We start from the raw sequence: 22137 nt of genomic DNA, 5'->3' as shown, positions 1-22137 counted from the left end.
TTAAAATAAAACTATCTGTTAACAATGGCAGAATTTCAACTAGAGATAGATAGACAGATAGATAAATATAGATAAATATAGATAAATATAGATAAATATAGATCGAGCCTAAAGCAGATCAAAGCGCTGCTGAATGTTTGTGAATGTTTGTCAGTCGGAGTGTGAAGCACATGATGTCACAGTGGGCGGAGTCACTGCGGTTTCACTCATTGAGTGACAGAAATACTGAGTGACATCATTAGAGTTCAGCTTGAATGCTGTGAAATCACTAGAAACATGTCTAAAAGAGGAAAGAGCTGTTGTGTGACTGACTGTACAAATACACAAGAAACTAGATCTTTTTTATAGATTACCAACAGCAACAGAAAAGCAAATAGATCACTGCAGTTTACAGAAACTGGGATCCAGACAGTGAAACATGAATTTGCAGTTGCTATTTTGTCATGAATGTTGAGTTAAAATCAAACCCTCATTCAAACCCAACATTCAATATGATCAGTAGGGTTTGGTAGATCGACACCTAGTGTCGACACACGTTTCGAGTTTTCGACACACTAGTGTTCCGAAACAGTGTTCCGAAGCATTGCTCGAAATGAGGCTGTCATGTGATCTTTGAAAACGAAGTTTCATTACCTCACTGACACACAAAGTGCATCGATTGCGCTGTCCCATACCCGTTATTCATTTAGTGCAGTGTTATAACTTTATCGGTCATCATGCATTTGTATGTAGTTTTTTTTATTTTTTTTTATTACGTGGTGTATGGTTGTTAATTAAAGTACTACTATTAAAAAACAATGACGTGATATATATATATATATATATATATATATATATATATATATATATATTTAACAATGTGCATGTTTATGTTCTATTGTAAAGAAGACACAAAAATGGTGCAATGAAAAATTACGTTAGTTTAATCTATTGGTGTATTAAACACTATTTTGGAGGTGAAAAGGCAGAAGTTTGATGCAAGTAAAAAATAAAACACATAAAGCCTTTGTAATTGTATTGTGCAAAATACAATACATTTCGGACACTCTATTGCTGCACACACATGCCACCTTGCTAATGACATATGCTTATAAAATTAACAAATAAACCTTACAATAACTCCCCAATGAACAAAACATCTAAATGACACAATTTGTTTAAGAATTTTTATTGACCACCAGATGGCGTAGTAGAGAACTGTATCAAAAGCTTCGAAGCATCAAGGCAGTTTGTTGTAAAAGCCTCACTGCTTCAAAAGCCTCCTTCGGCACATTTCTAATGATCAGTCTTGTGTTCTAAAGAAGAGAAACACAGTTCTCTTTACAAATTTAAATACAATTTAAACACTTTTTAACCTCAAACGCTCGTCTTGTCTTGCTCTCCCTGAAGTCTGTGTATTCTGGTTCAGTTAGGGTATGTATAAAAAAAATCGTATTTTCTCCGTCAACTTCAAAAATAATTTCAAAATCATCCTACATCACTGCAGAAGTACCGACCCAGTCTTTGCAAAGTGAACATGCAAAAAAGGTCCGATGAACTACTCGTAAGCTTTATGTTGCAAAACAAATGACAGTTAAAATGTATATGAAAATTAATAATAAGCCAATCCCCACAGTAGTTCTCTGGAATTGAGATCTGACGCCACCTGCTGGACACTTGACAAACATCAGGACAGCAGGACTGTGCATTTGTTTCCCAATCGTATGTTCTTTTCAGCATTTATGATGACATTCAGGGGTGCGTTTCCCAAAAGCATCGTTAGTCAACTATGGTCGCTAGTTCCGTCCTTACCAACATAGTTCAATGATTCAGTGTTTCCCAAAACCATAGTTCAAACATTCGCAAACAGCGTCACAAACTTACGAGGTTGGAACTACAGCACTCGACTTGTGGTTAGAAGCATACAGTTCCTTGTTAGTAAGACATATTGGCTCAATAAATTATGCTCTTGGGCACAATAAGCAAGCTAACATGCAGTACAATCTATATCTTTCACTTTATCTAAATATAAATGCATTTTAATCTATGTATTTTTAAACTTCCTCTGCAAGCGACGATTTTGAATAGTGCACATGTGCATAAATGCCTACTGGAACCCCGGAGTATGACGTAGAGCAGTGGTTCCCAACCACGTTCCTGGAGGCCCCCCAACACTGCATGTTTTCCATGTCTCTTTAATCAAACACACCTGATTCAGATAATCGGCTCATTAGTAGAGACTCCAAGACCTGAGATGGGTGTGTCAGACAAAGGAGAGATGCAAAATGTGCAGTGTTGGTGGGTAGGGTGACCAGACGTCCCGAAAAATTCGGGACAGTCCCGAAATCTAAGATGCTGTCCCGAATCCCGAATCCCGCTCTAATTGTCCCGAAAATTATACTGAAGCAAAATCTTAAATAGTTATTGTCTGATAAAACATAAAAAACTGTCCGTGGAGCGAGGTTGAGTCATCCTGCAGCAGCCTGGCAACCAGCCCCCGCCGGCTGCTCATTGGCTGCAGCATCTTGTTTTTTTTTTTTTTTTTAGATATACCGTAGGCGCGCATTAAGATATGCACTGATAAGCAAATTTTCATTCATGAAATTGACATGGCTGGTGTACCGGAACCCCAACATGCTGCAAAAAAGCTAAAACGTCTCTGCAGGTACAGGGAGGAGTGGGTGGGCAGGTATCCATGGATTGCAAAAGCCCTACATGATGAAAGTAAAGCGTTCTGCAAAGTGTGTAGGAAAGAGTTTGGTGTCTCTCACGGGGGGGAGGCAGATGTTAGGCTGCATGCTAGCAGCAAATTACACTGTACCAACACCGCGACAGTACAGACCAACAAGTTGGTCTCGTCCTTCTTTAAGAAGCAGGATGATTCCATGTATAATAAAATAGCTGCTGCTGAGCTGACCTCGGTGTTCCACTGTGTGACCCACCAACAATCATACAGGTCGCTTGACTGTGCGATGAAGTTAACACCAAAACTGTACTCGGATTCGGGCATAGCTAAACTCGTTAGCTGCGGTCGCACAAAAGCTGAAGCACTGGTCACAAACGTCCTGGCACCCCTCGCATCTGACTTCTCCCAATGCCTCGAGTCAAAAGATATATTCTTTTCCATTTCAACGGATGCCTCTAATAAAGGCAATGTGAAAACATTCCCGATCTCTGTGAGATTCTGGACTCCTGAGCAGGGCATCCAGAACAGAGTTCTTGATTTCTTTGAACAAGCAGCCGAGAGCGCAGATGCCGTCACTGACACTTTACTGAATAAATTAAAGGAACATAAACTCAGCATCAATAACATCTCGGCTTACTCGGCTGACAATGCGGCAGTGAATTTCGGCAGAAAACACTCCATTTACCAAAATCTAAAAAAAAAATCAACAGCAAGATCCTTCCTGCAAACTGCCCAGCTCACATAATACACAATGCAGTAAAACGTGCCAGCAATGCACTGCAAATAGATGTGGAGACTATCGTCATAAAATCATTTAACCATTTCAGCTGTTCTGCGAAGAGAGTTTCCACCCTCAAAGAAATGTTTGAATTTGCTGACATGGAGTACCAAACACTGTTGCATCACGTCCCGACACGCTGGTTGAGCCTGCACCCTGCAATTGACAGACTTGTCAACACCTGGCCAGCGGTGCGCAGCTACTTCTTGTCACTGGGACAGGAGGAGTGCCCCCGTGTCCTCTGGGATGCGCTCCAGGTTAACGAGCATGGAGAGGAAGATGAATGCAGCGAGCTGGAGGTCACACTCTTCTTCTTGCAAAACACTTTAAAGCTTTTTACTGGTGCTGTGCTGAGTCTTGAGAGTGACAGTCTCACCTCAGTTGAAGTATATGCACTTATGAGTGGCCTCCGAACCAAACTCCAGCAGCGCAAAAAAGATGCTTTTTTCGGAGCAAAAGTTGACCGCGTCCTCCTCTCCTCCGTTAATCTTAGGGTTGACAGGCTCAAGAGAGAATTCACAAATTTTTATGATATCGCGGAGCAATACCTTGAGAAATGGTTCAACTTCTTAGAATCCGGGCACCTGTTCAACATCCAGTGTTTCAATCTTAAGGAAAAGCAAGAAATCAGCTACAGGGAATTAACGGCCGCTGTATCCGCCCTTCAGATGCACGATGAACTCGACCTGGATGAGCTCTACAACGAGAGCTGTGTTCTGAAAGAGATATTGCCTCATCTGGAAATACACAGTCACCCTGTAGGAGCTCATGTGAATTTAAAGTTTGTAAGATACTTGAATGACAGGAGGCTGAGGTGTTCGGAAACACTTTACTAAGTAGATGCAGCACAGAACAGAACATACAACTTCGGCCAGCACCTCAAGTAATCTGACTAAAACTTCCCCTTCCCCTAGTGGGTCTCACTTAACATGCCCCTCCCCATCTTTGCTCTCTTAAAGGGGCTTCATTTATTGCAACTTATATAAGTCAATACACTACACCCCTTTTCCCCAGTCCACAAAGTCTGAAAATCTCTTTGGGGCGTGATGCTCTCTTACAGGGTACCTCCTAGAACGAGGGGACTCTGACATGCTCTCAGCCCCGGCAATCTCCTCCCCAGGATTTTCCATCTCCATTGCTGGCGGTTGTAACTCAGGCCTTTCAATCCCAGAGGGTTCTGGTCGAGAGACGGTGTAGCCTTCTGGTTCGGGCCCGGATGGGCTCCATGAGGGTGTCACCCTGTCTAGCAGCTGATCAACGTGCCGTCTGTGCACTTGCCCATCACCGGTTCTGACCCTGTATGACAAGGGGCCTGTGACATCAGTAATGACCCCCGGCGTCCACTTATTAGAATCCTTGGTGTAACTTCTCATGTACACCAAGTCACGTGGCCTAAACTCTCTAACAGAGAGTTCTCTCTAAACTCTCTTCGCAGCATTCAGCTCCAGCTTGCGAAGCATATCTTCTCCATGGTCAGGATGCAAGCGATCCAGGGCAGTGGTCAGTCGCCGATTCATGAGCAACTCAGCAGGACTTTTTCCAGTTGATGAATTCGGCGTGATATGTTGTGACAGCAAGAAGCGAGCCAGACGGGTCTGCCACTCGCCCTTGGTGATGCGAGACAGGGCCTCTTTGGTTGTTTGCACCATACGTTCAGCTTGGCCATTCGAACTTGGGTGATAAGGTGCTGTAGTGACGTGATGAATGCCGTTGCGGTCCGCAAACTCTTGGAACTCTGAGGATGTGAAAGCAGTGCCATTGTCTGAAACTATGACATCAGGCAATCCATGTGTTGCAAAAAGCAACCTCAATGTGTTAATAACTGCTGACGATGACATAGAACTCATCAGGGATACCTCCAGCCATTTGCTGTGTGCATCCACCACTATGAGGAATACTTTGCCTTGGAAAGGACCCGCAAAGTCAATATGCAGCCGGGACCATCTTTTCGTTGTCCACTCCCAAGGATGTACTTTTGCTTTAGTGGGTGCATGACGTGACATCTGACAGGTTCTGCATGCCTTGACAGTTTCCTCTATTTCTCCATCCATGCCCGGCCACCACACATAACTCCTCGCGAGTCCCTTCATGTGTACGATGCCCGGGTGTGCATCATGCAGCATAGCCAGTACCTCCCTCCGCACCGAGCTAGGAACAACCACACGACTTCCCCAAAGCACACAGTTCTTATGCGCGGAGAGCTCATGGCAGCGCGAGATGAATGGTCTAAACCGGCTATCAGGTGTCTCAGCCGGCCACCCATGCAGTACCCAACGTAGCACCCGTGACATGACAGGGTCCTTAAGTGTACAGCTGGCAATTTTTTCAGCATGCATGGGTGCATCTGGGACCATCTCCAGTAATAATACTTCCAGTGGTGGAGGTGTAACAGCGTCAGGTGCGGGTAGAGGTAAGCGACTCAGGGCATCAGCATTTCCCATTTGCTTTCCAGGCCTATAGCACAACTCATAATCGTAAGCTCCAATGATCAAACTCCAACGCAGCATGCGTGGTGATAGAATAACCGGCATGGGCTTGGAATGGTGCAAGAGTCCAAGTAGGGGCTTGTGGTCTGTAAAAATAACGAAATGGCGGCCTGCTAGATACTGGTGGAACTTTCTGACAGCAAAAACTACCGCCAATGCTTCCTTATCGATCTGGGCATAATTCCGCTCCGTGGTGGTCATTGTTCTGGAGGCAAAGCAAATGGGCTTTTCCTGGCCATCACGCTCCAAGTGAAACAATAAAGCCCCGAGGCCATAGGGTGAAGCATCGAAACCACTGCTAGGGGTTTCTTTTCATCATAATGCGCCAACACCTTATCCGTTTGCAGCAACTGTTTGCCTGAGCATACACCATCTCATGCTTTGCTTCCCACCGCCAAGGGACGGACTGGTCAAGAAGACGATGCAGAGGCTCCAGGACGGTGGCCTTGTTAGGGAGAAAACAGCTGTAAAAGTTAAGAAGCCCCAAGAATGCCTGAAGCTCTGTCTTGTTCCGTGGAGATGGAGCCTTTCGGATAGCGTCCACTTTTTCACAAGTTGGTTTAATGCCGTCCTTATCCACATGAAATCCCAAGAATTCCACTTGGTTCACTGCAAAGATACTTTTCTCTTTTTTTAGTCGTAACCCCGCTTACGCACTTCAATACGGCCCTTAGCCGTGCATTGTGTTCCTCCACGGTCTTGCCTGAAATTAGGATGTCGTCCAGGTACGGTTGGACACCTGGGATGCCTGCGAGCAAGGTATCCATAAATCTTTGAAATATTGAAACAGCTGTTGACACTCCAAACTGTAAACGTCGAGCCCGGAAAAGTCCACGGTGAGTGTTAATAGTCAGTAAGTCGGCTGCTTCGTCATCCAATGGGAGCTGCTGATAAGCTTGTTTCAAATCAAGTTTCGTGAAAACTACTCCTCCTGCCAGTTTTGAGAACAACTCAGATGCTGTGGGAATGGGGTACACATCAGGCCTAACAGCTGTGTTGACAGTACAGCGATAATCACCACAAATCCTCAGACCCCCATCCTTTTTGCTACAGCCACTATGGGTGTGGCCCACTTTGCATGCCGCACTGGTTCAAAAATCCCTTGAGCCACTAATTTATCCAGCTCCTCATCGAGCTGTGGCCGTAAAGCAAAGGGAACTGGACGGGCTTTGAAGAAACGTGGCGTCACCGTGGAATCAATGTCAATTGAGATTGGGGGCATTCTGCAAACCCCAATGTCCTGAAATACCTCCGCATATTCAGTCAATATTTCCTCCATGGCCTGAAACTGCACTCTGTGCACCCCTTCAACTGATATCCCAAGGGCATCAAACCAGTCTCGTCCCAGCAGACTAGTGCCCTGGCCCCGATAACGAACAAAGGCAGTGTGTTTTGTGTCCCTTTGAACAGCACTTCCACAAATATCCTCCCTTTTACTTCCAAAGTTGCTTGCGACCACTGCTTTAACACTCCGCTGTCTGCATGCATTTCAGGAGGTTGAGAGGGCCACAGTGAGCAATAAGTATGCTCACTAATCAAGGAGCATGCTGCTCCTGAATCCACTTCCATTGTGTGTGCTTGTTTGTTCAGTATCACAGTGGCCAAATATGGCTTATGCCCCCCTTTTTTTGATTTGGCAGTTGCGCTGAAAACAGGGTACTCATTTTGCTGGTCGTGAGTTACAGTGTTTGTAGGTCGTTCGGCTGCGACCCCGGCTGCCTCCTTGTTGTTACTATGTCTTGTCTTGGTTAAACACACTCGAGCAATGTGTCCTCTTTTTTTACAATAATGGCATACAGCAGTGGAGAATTTACAGGCTTGTGGAAAATGCTGGCTGCCACACCTGTAGCATGGTTTGTCACGGTTTTGATTTTCACTTGTAGTTGTCACTTTGTGTGCTGATGCATGTGTATGGGCTGCATAATGAACTTCATCTTGAGGCAGTAATTCATGTTGTTGCTTTCGAAGTAGGCGAGCATTTAACAATGCTGTTTCTGCAGCTAATGCCCTTTCTTCTGCCTCTTTAAATGTGAGTGTAGGTTCCGCCAGTAGGCGTCGTTGCAGCGCTTCATCCAAAACCCCGCATACGATTCTATCACGCAGCATTGCATCTAACTGATCCCCAAAAGAGCAGTGGACAGAGAGACGTCGAAGTTCAGCGATGTAGTTAGAAATACTTTGATTAGGCTTCTGCTTACAGTTATGAAAGTGAAATCGCTGAACGATCTCTGACGGCGCTGGGCTGTAATGACGTTTTAATGCAGCCACAATGTTTGCATAAGTCACTGTAGAGGGCTGCGTTGGGGCGATAACAGAACGTAACGTGGAATATGTTTTTGCGCCACACACACTAAGCAGCACAGAGCGTTTCTTCGCGTCGCCCTCAATATCATTTGCATGGAAAAAACATTCCAGTCTTTCTATATATTCTTCAAAAGAATTACTTGAGCATTCATCAAACTCTTCGATACGGCCGAGCATCGACATGGCTGCAGCTTTCACTTATCTGCACACAATCGGTCCGAATCCGCTCGTCGCCAGTGTAAGATACTTGAATGACAGGAGGCTGAGGTGTTCGGAAACACTTTACTAAGTAGATGCAGCACAGAACAGAACATACAACTTCGGCCAGCACCTCAAGTAATCTGACTAAAACTTCCCCTTCCCCTAGTGGGTCTCACTTAACATGCCCCTCCCCATCTTTGCTCTCTTAAAGGGGCTTCATTTATTGCAACTTATATAAGTCAATACACTTTATATTAATAAAAACATGATTGGTTCAGTCACTTTCGTTTGAAATTCATTATCTTTATTATTCATTATTCATTACCCCGCCATCTGGTGGTCAATAAAAATTCTTACACAAATTGTGTCATTTAGATGTTTTGCTCACTGGGGTGTGTTATTGTAAGGTTTGTGAATTTTATAAGCATATGTCATTAGCAAGGTGGCATGTGTGTGCAGCGATAGAGTTTCCAGAATGTTTTGTATTTTGCACAATACAATTACAAAGGCTTTGTGTGTTTTATTTTTTACTTGCATCAAACTTCTGTCTTTCTGTCCACCTCCAAAATAGACCGCGGTCAAGTGAGCGGCCATCTGGATTTGCTGCACGTCTATTAGTGGAATTACGGTACGGAGACACGAAGCGGCCAAAAAGCTGACGAACATCTATATTTCAGCGGTTAAAATTGAAATGTGCTAGAAAACAGGGGAAAAGTATTTACAACACGTATATATATTGTTCATTATAGAAGATACAATTATATTACTTTCGAATACATTATACTGTTTAGTTTTCTGAAAAAATAAAGTTTGTTAAAATACATTAACACTGAACGTTTGCGCCTTTTTTCTACATGATTAAAATGTATGCCCCTTGGCATATATCAATGTGTCTGTGTGTGTTTGTGTGTTTCAGAAAGAGAGTGAGTGAGTGAGTGAGTGTGTGTGTGTGTGTGTGTGTGTGTGTGTATTAGGCCATTTGTGGGTGTATGTGGAGAGACATACAGTAGGCCTAGAGAGGGTGTGAACTGATGACTTGCAACCAACCTATTCTGTGTGTGTATGCCTCTGTGAAAGGTATGTTTTAATAAAGGCAAAGTGTGTGAGATTGTAAAATTTGTACAGTATATGCATGTGTCTGTAGTTGTGTGTCTATGTGTGTGAGAATAAGAGAGAGAATAATCTGGCCTCTTGTCTTGTGGTGGAGATCAATCCATCCATCCAATGTTCACATCATTAACTGTAATGACATAATGAATAGAAAAAAAACAATTAATACATCAGTATTCCTCCCCTTTCCTCCTATTAATACAGCACCAACTGTAGTACATGCAACACATGTCATAATAGTTAGTTCATATTGTTAGATTACATTAAGTCTCACCTCTTGTCAAAACAAGTAACAATTCTCCTGTGGCCAGAAGCATCCCATCTCTGGAGCACTCGATGGGGGTCAATTTCAATGTTCTGGTGAACATGCATGAGAGCTAGACTAGATAGCCTCTCATCACCCATGGTAGAGCGAAGCCATGTTTTGAGTCGACGTAATGCAGAAAAAGACCTTTCACATGAGCAAGTGGTGACTGACAATGTCAAGAAAAGCAAAAGCATGCACTTAACATTTGGGTACAACTCCAAAATTCCATTCTGCAATGTTTCCGTTGCAGTAGCAGGGAGAGGCCCAGTGTGATTCTGGAATTGATGCTTCCATCTGTGTATTTCCTGCTCTGCAGTGTCAGGATAAGGCAAGTCCTCTTTATACCATGCCAACAGACGGTTCTCTCTTTCCTCACTGAGCTGTGGCAAAGCCTCGGGCACTAAGTAGGCTGCAAGCAGGGCTGGTTCAGTGGACTCTGCAAGCCGGGTTCTCAATTCGTTTGTAACATGATCGATGAAGGGAATGAATAAATTCAACCTGTAATGCTCTGCAATTGATTGGGCAGGTGCATTGCCCCTGTGTTGCTGTTTCACCACTATTCTTTTCTTCACAGGTGTAACACCAATGCTGTTTGCCAGCTGCACTGCTTGTTGATATATTTTGCAGAATCTTTCCTCATCATTGCGAAGGCTCTCAATGACTTCTGCCACTTGTCTTCCTTCTTTGTAGCACTGCATGAAAATGCGCGTTTCCGGACTGTTCACGTCAGCGCACAAACCCGTAAACGGCTCGTTTCCGACAGTTTCCGTGTATGTGCACTGGCGTTTCTGATTCCTTGACACGGACAGAAACGGACTTTTTTGTGCGCGGCAGTTTTCCAGTCCGCTCACTAACGCGATAAACCCCAGACAGAGACGGAAATGTTGACGCACTCACCGGTAAATTCCCGTGTCGTCCTGTGCACGAGAAGTAAATCCCCGCAAAATCCAGGGTACAAGCAGTTAAATCTCCGTAAACGGACGATCATATATCTCAGTAAACGTCTGTAAATTACCGTGCACTTAATATATTTTAAATTCTACTGGCCTTCTTAACAAAAATGCATCATATGCACTTATTAACGCTGTAAAGAAAGGCACAAACACAGCAAAGTATCGACAAAACTCTTATTTTATTTTTTTCAGCAAATGCAGGACTGCAAACATTTAACAGGACTGCAAATATTATTCAACAAATGCAACAGGACTGCTACATTTAACTAATTTAGATTGAGAAAAATATTTTGCAAACACAGACATATAACACAGTTCAAGTAAATCATTAAACTGATTAAACAAAATATTAAAAAATAAATAAAAAAAATAAAAAAATATATACTTATCAAAAACAAACACAATAACGAATACATTTGCAATGGACACTGCAAAGTCAGGGCAGTGATTGCCGCTCCATCTCAGACAGTCACACACACATACTCTACACCATCAGGACCATGCCATTTTTTTCCATTTAATTCTGCCCTTCAGAAGCTACAGATGATACTGTTATGCTCATAAATTGACACACCCCTAGCAGAACATGCAATCATTTTAACCAAAGAGGGATCACGAACATTGCATGCTATTTTTTTAGTACTGTCCTGAATAAGCAGTTTTTACAGATATAAAAGATACTTACATATACTGAATTTATAAAAAAAATAAACTGAATTTATAAAAATGAAAATATATAATTTATAAAAATGTTCAAAAGTTTACATACACTTGATTCTTAATACTGTGAGATTACCCGGATGACCCACAGTTTTTATGTTTTGTTATGTTTTTCATGAGTCCCGTGATGGCTGCAGGTTCTACAATCTTCTTATGCTTACAGTGTTTTGCTTGCTGTTCTTCAGAAAAATTCTCCAAGTCACGCAAATTCTTTGGTTTTCCAGCATCTTCTGCATATTTGGCCCCTGTCCAACAATGATTTATGATTTTGAGATCCATTGTTTCACTCTGAGGAAAACTGAAGGACTCATACACAACTATTATAAAAGGTGAAAACATTCACTGATGCTCCAGAACGAAACAACACATTAAGAGCTTTTGAACAGGATGATGATGAGTAAATTATATTTGTTCTTCTAGAACTGCCCTTCAGAAGCTAAATAAAATACGGAAACACTTAACTTTTTTTTGCTAATAGCTTAGCATAGATCATTGAATCAGATTAGACCATTAGATCGAGCAAGATGCTAACGGTCTAATCTGATTCAATGATCTATGCTAAGCTATTAGCAAAAAAAGCTAAGTGTTCCTTTAATGCATTGTGTTGCTTTCTTGAGCATCAGTAAATGTGTTTACCTTTTGTAATAGTTATGTATGAGTCCCTCAATTGTCCTCAGTGTGAAAAGAAGATCCGAAATCATACAGTCACTGCTGAAAAGGGTTCAAATGAAAAGATGCTGGAACACCTGAGAATGTGCAGGATCTTGAGGATTTTTCTGAAGAAAAGCGGGCAGTTGAACTGCTCAGGACAAACAAAGGACTCATGAAACACCATCACAAAACAAACATGAAACACTATTCCTTTTTTTTTAATCAAGCCCTAAATAATAATAATAATAATAATAATAATAATAATAACTTATTTTGTTTAATAACATTATGCTTATTCTGCAATGTGATGTAAACTTTTGACCACAACTGTATGTGTGAAACAGTGAGTACAGAAGACTAAGTTCAGTGAAATATCAATACCCCTATCTTCCTCTGCCATGTCCTTTCTATTTATTTTGTTTTCACTGGTGGTTCTGTCATATTTTCACAGTCCTTCAGATGAATGGTTGGGACTGGGAACAGAGGATCCTGTGAAAAAAATAAAATAAAAAACACATTTTTTCTAAATACATTGTACAGTTTTAATTGCTTAAGCATAAGATGGATAGATTAAACATAACATGATAATAAAAATGCAATGATAACAGGCAGCTATTTTATTAGCTGAATTGTACAGCAGTTCTCGAGTTCTCATATTTACAGGGACCGGGAGGGGACATCTTCGCTTCACTTAGTTAGAGATCCTGTGTTGAGGAAACAACATTGATTTCTCGTATATGTAAACAAACCTGCGTGATCATAGCAACCTGGGATTATCAGAGATGGATAAAACCACAGTCTTGCAAATCCATTAACTGATTGAGTCTTCTTATTTAATTATATGTTATTATTATTATTATTATTAAATGTATAAAATCAGTTTATGGACTTACAAGACTGTGGAATGGATAGAAATGTTTTCTTGTAGGCCTATTTTTTTTTATGTGCTTTATGTAACATTTATTCATGATAAACTCCTTTTGAATGCTGTCAACACCCTGCAAAACATTCCCACGAGTTAATATGACATAGCCACAACAAAACTGAGTAAACTGAAGATGTACATAGGAAGGGGTAAGAATAAGAATATTTGGCTTGCTGTCCTCTAGGAATGGAGGTGAGAAAGGTGGCAATATATAGACTTACTCTGATGTTAATTGGTTGGATGATCTGAAAATCTCCTAAACTTTGTTAAAATAAACTTCATTAAGAATATGAAAAAATTAAAAATTAGTCAGAGTGCTATCTTGCAGATTTAGTAACTGGATAAAACATAAGATAGCCTAGGTAAATTAATGGTATTCCAAAAATATTTCAGTGTGCAAATTACCTGATTGATTACTGTTCTTTGAAGAGCAGCAGTTTTCCAGAAGAATGGCAGCATTGACTGTCTGACTTAAAACATTTAAATACATTATATAATCATTAAATCACATCATAATAAAACAAAATACATGGTAGATTTCTACACTTAAACTAGAACATAGGCATGAATAAAAAGAGGGAAATTTACGATGTACTTTGAAATTATGAAAATAATTTTTAAAATTATGATATATTAACAAATTATGTTGCTAATACACACCATTTCTCCTCAGAGGCTGTCTCAGGTGAATCCAAAGTCAGCTGCAGTGTTTGGAGCCTCTGAAAGCAGTTCAGGAGAATGTGTCTGCAGATTTGTCAATGGGAAATATATGTTAACAACTAAAGCACGCTCCCTAAACAAACATTAATTAATACACACATGCATTTTACTAATAGCTAACTATTAAATAGCTAAATAGATAATAGCTTAAAAAAAAAAAAAAAAAAACTTTTTTAAATGTATGTAGCAGTTGCTAAGTACCAGTTAACATTAGCATTTTACCAGGGCAGCTAGATTAAATTAAATTTGCTAATTTTACAGCATGAACCCACTCAAAAATATACATTAAAACACGTAATACTATGTTTTGGTAAATAGACCATTTAAAACGTTTCTGTAAACTCTCTCTTACTTTCTTCTGACATAAATCTCTCTGAAAACACTGGACGGCTGTCACCTCTCGCTGACTGAAGGCCTATGAAGCGGGAACAAACGGCTCGAAACAGCACCGGGCTAGAAATACAGTTCGAAAGAAATGATATAGCATGTTATATCTGATAAACATGACGTTATTTAAATGGTTTTATGTATGCATACTAACCTTCGTCTGTGGTAAATCTCTCAGAAAATCAGCGCGCACAGCAACGGAGCAGCTGAAGCGGGAATGAACGACTCTTAACAACGTCATGCTAGAAATACAGTTTAAAAATATTACAACATCGAACAACTTTTAATGTTATGTACTTATAAACATGTTATTTAAAATGGTTTTATATATTTTACCTTCGTCTGATCTCTCATAAAATACCGGACTCCGTCACTGCAGTGAGGCCTGATGCTCATGTCAGTGAGGTAAACCCCTCATAAATTTTTCACTCTTTGTTATATTGCAGCCATTTGCTAAAATCATTTAAGTTTATTTTTTTTCCTCATTAATGTACACACAGCACCCCATATTGACAGAAAAACACAGAATTGTTGACATTTTTGCAGATTTATTAAAAAAGAAAAACTGAAATATCACATGGTCCTAAGTATTCAGACCCTTTGCTCAGTATTTAGTGGGGCCATGAGGGGAAAGATGAACAGTGATGCTCAGAGTCGATTCCAAAAAGATTCGATTCACGGGCGTAAAAAAAAAAATGAGAATCTCGGGTGATTCAGCTCCAAATGCGAGGCCTGAAATGTCCGTGCGTGGTATAGCTGTGTTCATTACCTCGATTACCAAACTATAACAAACCCTGTGATACAACACTACCTTTAATCTCATTAAATATTAATCTCACTCAAATCGTGTGATTCTGTTAATCAAAAGACTCATTTAGATTCATTCAATTTGGATTCATTTAAACTTGCCTACAGATCACTGGTCGATTCATTTTTAATCGATAAACACGCCAAAAAACAGTGCTCGCTCCTTATGACAGTTAACCATGTTTCATAAAAACATGGTTATTATAGTTAAAAAAAAGACATGAAGCCCCCATTTGGATAACTGTTCAGTGATGGCTTTTGTGATGGATTCAGAATCCTGCTTAAGAAGTGGACAGAATCCAAGAAAATCCTCATGTATCTCAAAATTATCAGATTCAGATACATAACGAATGCAGACTGACAACTGCTCCGTGCCACTAATATCAGCTGTCTCATCAGCCAATACAGAGAAGTACTTTGATTTCTGAATTCTTCGAACAATACAATCTCTGATTTCATCACCACAACAGGAAATCATCTCATTCTGAATAATTGGTGACAAGTACTTTGCATTGCCAGGTGCAGTCTCCAGGTGTTGGCTCAGTACATCATCAAAATGAGATTTCCATTGAATGAAGTGAATGAAATTGCCATCTTCACTGTCACCTTTCCAGTTGCCACGGAATGCAACATTTCTTTGCCCAAGATTGATAACAACATCGAGTATTGACAACAAAGTCTTACGATTTTTCTCAACTTTGTCAGAATATGTCTTGCTGATCACTGACTGTATGTTTTCCATTTGTCCTTTTGTTACAGAGAGGAAATTTTCTGCTAGAGTCGAAGCTGTCATATGTCCTGGTGTCTTTTCGTGGTTCGAGATTATTCCCCGTTTTTCACCGACAGCATTCTTCCAGTCCCTGAATCCTTCTGTTTGGAATGTCATGTTTGTCCCCTTCTGTTTATTGAACAATATGCACACACAGCAATATGCAGCATTCTCAGATGGGGAGTACCGAAGCCAAGGGTATTTTTTTTCCCAGTCTCCATTGTATCTCTGAAGCCTTGTCCCAAACTGGCTTTGAGGATATTTATACTGGTGGTCCCTAGTCCATCTACATTGAAGAATGCTTTTTTTTTCCTCATCTGAGTAGTTACTTTTGCCTTTGTACATAGCTGGATCACAGACGGAGGAACATGCACTCGGAGTCGGACCATCTGACTGTGTTGCACCTGTTATTTCCCTCTCCTCTTGTCTTGACTCTCTCTCTGCCTGATTATCTCTCTCTCCTGTCTCATCTGTTGAACATTAAGACAACAAGTCTTAATAACAGATGCATTATTTAATTTATAAATTCACAATAATTTAGCCTATATGTGAGGGCCATGCCTAAGAGAACCTCACAGTAATTGACTAGCCTGTACTAACAAAACTTCTCAGAACTGATTGAAAAAAAAAAAAAAAGAATTTAAGCTAAATGAATGAAAAAATGAATGGTAGCCTAATTGCAATAGCCTACTGCTGTTATCCCTTGATTGACAACATGCAAAAATAAGTAAGCTATTGAGGGGGACACTTTTCACATTATTCATTAGCATATGGTTATGGTTATTTTTATGATTAGGCTATCGGCTGTTATCACAATATTTGTAAAAAGGCCTATTGATTATTGAATGATATGTTTTTGAACTGGCAGTAGCCTATCTCATAGATGGATAAGGTAAGTGATTCTGTATCTTTAGAGCCTCCTGAATATGGGCAATCTAGGCTACTTCAATCACAACGAGGCCATCAGGAACCATGGCATAGCCTAGCCTACTGCTAGTTCACAGTAAAATATCACAGTCAGATGAGCAGGCTGCGCATATCTGACTAAACGGGCTCGTCGAATGGCTGTGACTGTGAGTGGGACTTTTTCGTTGAGCAAAAGTCACTATTGCTGATGTTGCTTAGCTGACCGTCTAACGGATAAAGTCCTATCCATCTACTTAGCCAGCAAACTCGAACAAGCCTGTTTAGTCAGTCCTATAGGACTGCCTGTGACGACGTAGTTTTGTGTGTTTCTCGAGATTCTAATGACAAATGAAACTTAGCGCTTGACAGCGCTGAACAGTCTGCCACTGACACACACAGGCTCACCTTCTCTCCTACTCTTTCCCTGCCCTTCTGTTGTTGGCTTTTTAAAACTTAATTTAGTTAGATGCAAGTTCTTCTTCATGTCTGCATTTCGCTCAAGACCACACTACGATGTATTAGCTTACGTGAAAAAACATACAATCAGTCTGCCGGCTTTCCCGACTCTCTGAATCTGTAGCGTAACGTGACGTCAAGTGCCGCTGCCTGCAAAGACAGATAGAGGCAGAGATTTCACTTGAGATTAGACGGAGAATGTGAATTTAATTGGGAGAAAATACAGACGACATATGGATTCGGACACGGACCGGGTTCTGTGTTTGGCATTGATCATCACTGCTGGATTTCAGCTTTGACTAATTTGAAATTTCGGGAAAAAATACCGAGGACATGACCTCGGTGTCCTCAATGGTAGATACGGCACTGCCATCTATCTATCCTATCCTCTATATTTTCATTAACATTTATGCCTATTTTACAGCTAATAACATAGTGATCGCTCTCTATTGTAGATTCCTCTCAAATGTCCTGATAAACCTTCAGACACCAGTGTTAAATCTATAGAAAACCCAGCCGGCATTTCAACGCTGATTCACCGTTGAAACAACGTCGGGTACCACGGTTGAATCAACGTTGGATTGTTTCGATTTTGCAAATTGGATCTACGTTGATATTGTGACGTCATTTCACCTTGAAATTACAACGTTGTTACACCGTCTTACCTTCAACATGGGTGAATTAAGGTCGTTCTGTAGACGTTGGATTAACGCTGAATTAGGTGTTGATTTTGCAAATTGAATCAACCTTGAAAACGCGACATAGTTTCACCGTCTTACCGTTCAACATCGGTGAATACACAACTGTGCGTTCAATTAGAACCAGTTTGCATTTAGATCAACACTGGACACACATAAACAGTGTTGGGAGTAACGCATTACAAAAGTAATAATATTACAGTATTACTTTTTGCTGTAACGCAGTAATATAACGCATTACTAATCAAATTTGGGTAATAATATTACTCGTTACAATCTGAGTAACGCAAGTTACAACAACATATTTTAACTCAAAATGAAGTAGTGAATTTATCAACACCGCAAAACAGCACCAGAGAAAAAAATCAGCGTGTCAAATAGTTTGTCTATTTCCTGTTGCTGGAATTCGATGGTTAAGATGACTGCCGAGACGGATTCTACATGTGTGAGATGGACACACTCACGTTGTATTAATTTCATCGGAGAAAAGAATAAGAATGCATAATCAGGTGTAAGCTATGTGCGACAACAAACTCTCAACAAGGAAAAATAGCACGAATAACTCCTGGAAAAAAAAAGAAAGGTAAAGACTGAGTGACATATACTCACTGTAAACCCAAACAGTATAACTAACTTATAATGGAAAGTACCTGGTACTCAAAATGTGCCAAAAAGTTTAGCTAACTATTATTTTTCAGTTTACTGAACATCTATCAGAGATTTAAGTTAACAGTCATTTTTTTTTTTGTTTTTACAACTACACTAAAGTTAAGAGTTTAGGGAACTTGAAAAATAGATTCAACCATAATCAAATATTTTAATGTCAAACATAAAAGCGGTTTTTTACGAAAAAGTGACGTCATCGCTGAACGTGCACTCAGGCCTGTTTCAAACAGATGCACAGAAGTTCGCGCTCAACTATTTGGATGGCTACGAACATATGCAAGTATTCAGCTGTTTCATTTGTTGCCGTCTGTTTATAGTTGGTATCGGCTACCATCCACGCACGTTAGGTTTTCCAGTTAATGTGTACAGTTTTTCAGAATATTTAGAATAGCTACTAGTTAAAAGTGTACAAACATATCTAAATTTCTCTAACGTTAGGATATTAAATGATGCAGCGCACATGAACATGTTTAATCATATTAAGTCGTGTCCATCTGTCCACGCTGTTCCCGCAATTTCAGTTCCCAAGGTGAGACACGAACATTTTTGTAACATAATCCTTACACGAACATAGATTTTGTTTAATGAAAATTCCCCCGTTGACGCTAAATGTTTACGTAAATCTTAAGTTAAAGGCTATTTCATTGGCATTATGTTTTTAGGATTGTCACTGCCAGTTGAAATTCATTTTTTTTTTAAAGTGATAGATAAGGTTGTCTTTTGTTTGGATGCATACTTTTTGGGAATATTAAATGATGCAGCGCACATGCAGTCTGTATGTTAGGCCTTTCTGTTTTTTCTGTTTTTTTTTTTTGTTTTTTTTTTCGTGTTGTTTTCTATACGTAAAGTAAGCTGCAGGTTATTTAATGAAAATACGTGTTCAATCTGTTTTCTTTGTGTTAGGGGTACTTTTCTTCAACGATTCGGTGCAAAAAAAAGTCGTCTGAACCTAATAGGCCTGTCGAGTGCACGTTGTTCCCGCAAATCCAGGTCCTAAGGTGAGACAAGAGCATTCTTGTAAATATAATCTTATTAGACTAACATTAAAAAAAGTGGTAATGAAAATTGCCTCACTTATGTAAGTTTTGTAAATTTGAAGTTAAATGTGATTTCATTTGAATTAGCCCTATATGTTTTAGGATTGTCACTGCCTGTTAAAATTCAACATTTTTTGAAAAAGTGCCAAATAAGGTTGTCTTTTGTTTTGAAAGATTGTTACAAAAAAGGATATTAAATGATGCAGTGCATATGCAGTCTTACAGTTTGGCCTTTCTGAAAATGTGTGTATTTTTGTATAGGTGGAGTCAGCTGCAGATCATTTGATGAAAATTCGTTGTCTTTGTGTTATCACTTCTTCGACCTTTTGATGCACAAAAGTAGTTTGAACTTCACAGGCCTATTGAGTCCACGTTGTTCCTATTGCAGTTCTTAAGGTGAGAGACACATTCTTGCAAATATAATTCTATTACAAAATATAAAAATTTGTAACAAAAAAAAAAAAAAAAAGTGCTATTGAATTAAATGTTTATTTATTGCATCTGAAGTTTAGGTTTCATTTAATTTTTTTTTTTTTTTTTTTAGGATCTCTGCCGAGCAAGTTGAAAGTTACAGTTACAAAAATTGGGACAACTTCCAGGTAAATTTGTCTAAGATTTTTGTTTGGTGAATTAGAGGGATGGCTTGGGACTGTAAGCTGTGTACAGCCTCATTTCAATTCAGAACACACTTGCTCACACACATTTGATTGCAGCATAGTCATCATTCAAAAGTTAGTCCATCACCAGTGAAAGAGATCTTTGGACGCTGACCAGCTCTATGTTTGGAATCACAGGTATAATTAACTCTAATTGTGTGTTTAAAAAATTTATTTAATATTTTCAGTCGGTTTGTGACGTGCTTTTCTTGTCTTCTGTTTCAGGTATGTGCTGAATTTCAGCGCATTACCAACCAGAATTTCACAAACACATTTTATGCAGAGCTAGACCGCCACAGTTTTCGCCTGATGACTTTATATTGACAGAGAGCAGCGAAGACTGGAAAAACTGCTGATGCACTTGCTGAATTTCTTTGGGGTTATGACTTAAAGGTATTATCATGGTATTATTGTTGTTTAATGCTTCAACAGACATTGTTTTGACTGTATATACTGAATATTATCACTTGATCTAAATATATGTCTAACTATGACTTGGATTTATCATGTACTAAGTGATGAGTAAACCTTTTTCATAATTTTTTGTATTTAATTTAGAACAGTGGTTCTCAAACCTGTCCTGGAGGACCCCCTGCACATTTTGTATATCTCCCAACTCAGACGCACCCAATTTAGTTCTTGCAGTCTCTACAACGAGCTGATGAATGGAATCATGTGTGGCAGGGCAGGGGGTCCTCCAGGACAGGTCTGAGAACCGTTGATTTAGAATACATTAAAAAAAAAAAACTTCTGATGTGTCTTTGTGTCCTTTTAAAGGGATAGTTCACCGAAAAATGAAAATTCTGTCATGAATTACTTGCTCGTTGTTCAAAATCTGTATAACTTACTTTGTTTGGATGAACACAGAGGAAGACATTTGGAAGAATGCTGGTAGTCAATGGGGTCCAATAATTGTTTGGTTATAAACATTCTTCTAAATATCTTTCTCTGTGTTCATCAGAACAAAGACATTTATACAGATTTGGAACAACTAAAAGGTGAGTAAATGATGACACAATTTTTATTTTTGGATAAAGTATCCCTTTAAGAGTCAGGGCTCTTACCGTGATCACTTTTTTTTTTTATCTATGCCTTGATCAACTTTTTGGCATTCATTCCGTGTCAAGTTAGCATTGTTTGGTTTTGTGCTGGATAAAACGTGTGTTCCACTTTTAACATTTTCTATGTGAACTTTAAGGATCAACATGATGTACACGCAAGGCGAACAACAGTTCTCTGAGAGAAGATTTCGATCAACCTTGACAATGAAGTTGTCATAACAAACCTTCAGAGACTCTGATGCTTTCCTTTTGATGTTTGGCTTAATCTATGCATTGGATCTCTCATATCCAAAAGAGATGGCCAATACATTTGAGTTTATTCAGAAGGTTCTTTTGGGTCTTGATGATGGCAAACTTAAGCCAAGGGTGCTGGCTCTAAAGAATGACTTGCTGATTCATGCACAGTAATTTTATACTGTTATCTTTGACCAGGTGTGCCTTTTTGTTGCACAGAACTGTTGTCACAGTTCTTGTTGGCATAATGGCTGTTTAGGTAATATTTCAATGTATTTTATTTGACCTGGTGTGCTTTTTTTTTTATTGCACAGAACTGTTTTAATGTCTCATGTTTTATAATAAATTTTTGTATTTTGTTTAATGATTTCAGATTTGTAATTTGTACTGTTAAGTTGTAAAATGTAGATATTTGAGTACAGGAAACTTAACAAAAACAAGGCAATCAGTTGCCACAAAATATTTAAGTAACATTACTACTACAATTTAAGTTACGTAAATTATATAATTTAATTTAATAACACTTGAAGTTCCTTAAACTAAGTTTAGATAAATTAACAATTTTGATATATATTTGAGGGATATTTTAATTAAGTGGAATAATTAAAGTTGTCAGTACTCAAAACTTTGAGTTGCACTA

General features: G+C 39.5%; 1 long non-coding RNA gene and 1 pseudogene across 1 annotated transcript; both read right to left on the bottom strand.

Annotated features, from left to right (window-relative positions):
- Positions 1-4438: 4438 nt before the first annotated feature.
- On the bottom strand, positions 4439-7239 carry LOC127162779 (uncharacterized protein K02A2.6-like; annotated as a pseudogene).
- Positions 7240-12180: 4941 nt separating this feature from the next.
- LOC127161649 (uncharacterized) lies at positions 12181-14533 on the bottom strand. The gene is made up of 5 exons (XR_007827124.1): positions 14362-14533; positions 14173-14273; positions 13761-13844; positions 13506-13570; positions 12181-12664 (listed from the first exon to the last, which is right to left on the bottom strand). It is a non-coding gene; the product is annotated as an uncharacterized LOC127161649 (long non-coding RNA).
- Between the last annotated feature and the right edge of the window lie 7604 nt (positions 14534-22137).

Source organism: Labeo rohita, chromosome 3 (assembly GCF_022985175.1).
Source record: "Labeo rohita strain BAU-BD-2019 chromosome 3, IGBB_LRoh.1.0, whole genome shotgun sequence".
Taxonomy (NCBI): Eukaryota; Metazoa; Chordata; class Actinopteri; order Cypriniformes; family Cyprinidae; genus Labeo; species Labeo rohita.
The sequence above is the reverse complement of the archived record's forward strand: the minus strand, read 5'-3'. Positions and strand labels throughout refer to the sequence as shown.